Source organism: Mus caroli, chromosome 12 (genome assembly GCF_900094665.2).
Source record: "Mus caroli chromosome 12, CAROLI_EIJ_v1.1, whole genome shotgun sequence".
Taxonomy (NCBI): domain Eukaryota; kingdom Metazoa; phylum Chordata; class Mammalia; order Rodentia; family Muridae; genus Mus; species Mus caroli.
Genome location: NC_034581.1, coordinates 79,640,734 through 79,644,703, shown reverse-complemented (window position 1 = coordinate 79,644,703; position 3,970 = coordinate 79,640,734). Strand labels below are relative to the sequence as shown.

The following is a 3,970-nucleotide window of genomic DNA, read 5'->3' as shown; positions in this document are numbered from 1 at the left end:
TTTGCTTTGGCCCATAGGTTCTTTATTTGTTTCTCATTTGGGATGGTTGTGAGCCACCATGTGGTTGCTGGGATTTGAACTCATGACCTCCGGAAGAGCAGTCAGTGTTCTTAACTGCTGAGCCATCTCACCAGCTCCAAGAGAATTCTCTTGAGGCTGAGGATGTAGCTCTGTTGCTAGCATGCTTCCTGGTGTGGATGAAACCCCGGGTTCAACCCCAGTACTGTATGAGACTGAACATGTTCTGTAAGTCCAGGAAGAGGAAGGCAGTGGTAGCACCTTCCTCAGCTAAATAGCAAGTTCAAGGCCAGCCTGAGCTGTTTTTCATGAGACCGTCAGAAACAAAGTTAAATATATTCCTCCGAACCAAATGTGAGTGTTTTTATTTCTAGTCATACATATGCAACCTATTCCTAAGCGGACATATTTTAATTTTTATATTTGCCTGTTTGTTTTGTTTTTGTTTTTGAGACAGGTTTTTTTTTTTTACTGTGTAACCCTAGCTGACCTGGAACTCTCTATGTAGACCAGGTTGGCTTTGAATTCACAAGATCATGTTCTTCCTGAGCGCCAGGGTTACAGACATGTGTCGTCATCACTCCTAATTAATATTGACGTATTTTAATTGGATACATGGTATTGCTCTAAATTTCAGTGAAACCAATAACCAAGGCATAGTTCTTCCTACCTTGAGCTATGTTAATTCAGCTATCCATTTAAAGAATAAATTTATTATATAAATAGTTATCAAGTACCCATTATTTAAAATTCTATTTTATGTGCTAAGAATGTAACATGAAAACATCTCATAGAACTTCTGTCCTGTTGTGATGTCAAAATTATGGCATCTGTGAATAAATTGTCTTTTCTGTACTCTGCTTCATTCAAGAAATGAAAAGCTCATAACATTGTATAGACAGTGGAAAGATAAGCTGTTTTTCTGTTAGGTATAGGCCTGATTTCATGGTGTTTCTGAGATTGGGAGTTTGTGTTGATGTTCAAGCCACTCCTTTGAAGGGTGGCGCACGCCTTTGATCCCAGCACTCGGGAGGCAGAGGCAGGCAGATTTCTGAGTTCGAGGCCAGCCTGTAGAAAGTGAGTTCCAGGACAGTCAGGGCTATACAGAGAAACCCTGTCAAAAAACCAAAAAAAAAAAAGAAAAGAAAAGAAAAGAAATAGCAGCTGTTCTTCCTAGCCTCAAAGAATATCAGTAGTTAGCATGGGGGCATTCCTATGTTATAGCTGTTGTCAGAAGTCAGCTATGGGGCCCGGGGAGCCTTAGTTAGTAGAGGGTTTGCCTCACAAGCAGGAGAACTTAAGTTCAAGGCTCAGAACCCACATCAAACAATTTTAAGATCCTATGTTAGAGTATGGATAAGGAAACAAAAATCCCAAATCCACATCTCCTTTCTATTCTTCAATTTTAAATGCATCCTAACATATGTCATAAAAATTAAAACATATTTAAAGTTGGGTGGTGGTGGCACATGCCGTTAATCCCAGCCCTCAGAGGGAGGCAAAGGCAGCCAGATCTCTGTGAGTTTGAGACCAACATGGTCTACAGAGCAAGTTCTAGGACAAGGCCACACAGAGGAACCCTGTCTCAAAAATACAAAATCAAAAACCAAAAAGCACATGTCTAAAGAGAACAATGAAAACCAAGTATATGCTGGGCTGTGGTGGCACAGGCCTTTAATCCCAGTACTCAGGAGGCAGAGGCAGGCAGATCTATGTGAGTTCAAGGGCAGCCTGGTCTACAAAGTGAGTTCCAAGACAGCCAGAACTACACAGAGAAATCCTATGTCAAAAAAAAACAAAACAAAATATGACACATATTTATGTAGATGCTATCATGAAATTAATTCCTCTGTTTGCTAACCTCAAAATGATTAGTTTATTAATAAGAGAAAAATTTAAAAAACAGATGAGTGTGCTAACATGCACTTATAATCCCAGAGGTGGAGAGGCAGAGAGACAGGTGAGTCCCCAGGGCTGACCGGCCGGTGAGAAAGAAAGGCCATCTTCAAGAAAGATGGGGTGTCCTAAAGAGCAACTCCTGAGATTGACGTCTGCCTTGTAAACACACACACACACCAGAAAGTTTGTGAGGTGAGAGGTATTGCTCAATTGGTAGAAAGCTTACCTATCAGTAACTACAATTTGCTGTGTAGTTGAAGATAAGGTCATTGTCACCTGTGTAAGTCTGCAGCCAGCCTGAAATATGAAATACCATGCATCTCCTATGTTTCTGTTTTCTTTAAATCTTGGGCTTTCTGCTGTGAGCTTGATGGTATCTCCCCTAGCATCGTTTCTGTGGCTGAGAACACACATTCACAAAGCCTCCTAGGGTAGAGTTTATTGTAGCTCACACCCCCAGATTACATTCCATCACTGGAAAGAAGTCAGGCAGGAATTTGAAGAAGCTAGTCACATCCCACCCACAGTCTAGAGAAGAGAAATGAGTGCAGGCAAACCGTCTGCTCGGCTTGCTTTATCTGCTTGTCCTGTTGGGGCCACAAACCCGGGGCACGGTGCCGCATACTTTCAGGCAGCTTAACGAAGACAGACCTCTACATCGTGCCCACAGGCCAGCCTGCCTGGACAGTTGAGGCTTTTCTCAGTTGACAGTTAAAACTGTCAGTGTCATAGAAAAATGCTTCATCTTTTAATAGAAATAGGAAAAAGACGCTTTCTATTTTGATCAAATTCAAGAGAAGAACTTTTATTTCAATATGATTAATAACAATAAACGTCAATCTTTAAGCCAAAAACAATTCAAATACAGCTTATAAAAGGTAATATTGTCTTGGAAAATTGTTCTGTCTCTTAGATTCCCCTGTAGGTTTGACCCTTTGCCTCCTTGCTTGTACTTGAAAGTCTGAAGCCCTGCTCTTAAAAGTGAGGCTTGTAATAGGTGGAGACTTGGCTCAGTGGCTAGCAGTGCATACTCAAGAATTCTGTTGCCAACACCCACATCAGGTGGCTCTCAGCTACCTGAGGTTCTACCTCACAGGAGGCAGGTGGCTTGTGAGGGCACCTGCTTCCATGTGCAGTCATGCGCACCGGCACCCACATACAGACACACAACTACACATAATTTAAAATATTTTTAATTAATTTTATTTTACTTAAATTTAATATGTATGAATGTTTTTTCTGCATGTATGTCTGTGTGTCACATGTGTACAGTACATGTAGATACCACATAAAGGATTCAAATTTGCTGGAACAGGGTTACAGTTGTGAGCTCTCATGTAGGTGTTAAAAATCAAACCCACATCTTCTGTAAGAACGACAAGTGTTCTTAACTTCTGAAGTACCTCTAGCTCCTAAAAGTGGGGCCAGCAGACAAGACCATCTGGCTGTTGGTTAGAATTGCAGAAGCTTGTGCCGGTTGTTGACTCTGTGTTTGAGCATGTTTCCAGGTGACAGGTTCACCCAGGAAAGCTAAAACAGCTATAACTGCCGTCTGGGAGGAGATACAGTGAGGGTCTGTTTTTCTGCAGCCAGGGAAATAATGATTTTTACATCCTTACATGGTTAGGAAAAAATAAAAAGACTTCTTGACACAGACACATTCTATGCAGTTACTTCAGTGTCCATAAATAAAGTTTTATTGGAACACAGCTAGAGTGGCACAGATTGTCTATGGCTGCTTTAGCTCAAAACAAATAGTTGAGTAGTCATGACAGCATCCATGTGGCCTAAAAAGCATAAAATATTTCCATTCTTCCTGTTTGTAGAAAGAATGTTCTGCCCTCTGAGCTAAAGTCGCCAGTGCATGCTTCTTGAGTTTCAGAGTAGCTTGCAAATCAAAAGCCTCTGACTATAACTCATGCAGTGCGCTATCTAATGATTCTTCATTGTAAAGTTGACTTAAGGCCGGGCGTGGTGGCGCACGCCTTTAATCCCAGCACTTGGGAGGCAGAGGCAGGCGGATTTCTGAGTTCAAGGCCAGCCTGGGCTACAG

General features: G+C 41.6%; 1 protein-coding gene and 1 pseudogene across 4 annotated transcripts in view; one reads left to right on the top strand and one right to left on the bottom strand.

The window, feature by feature from the left end:
• Positions 1 to 2,187, bottom strand: part of LOC110307271 — a 3,417-nt pseudogene extending 1,230 nt beyond the window's left edge.
• The window catches only part of Mlh3 (mutL homolog 3), a 36,497-nt gene that overhangs the window by 16,670 nt on the left and 15,857 nt on the right, over positions 1 to 3,970 (top strand). The gene's annotated exons all lie outside the window — the stretch shown is intronic.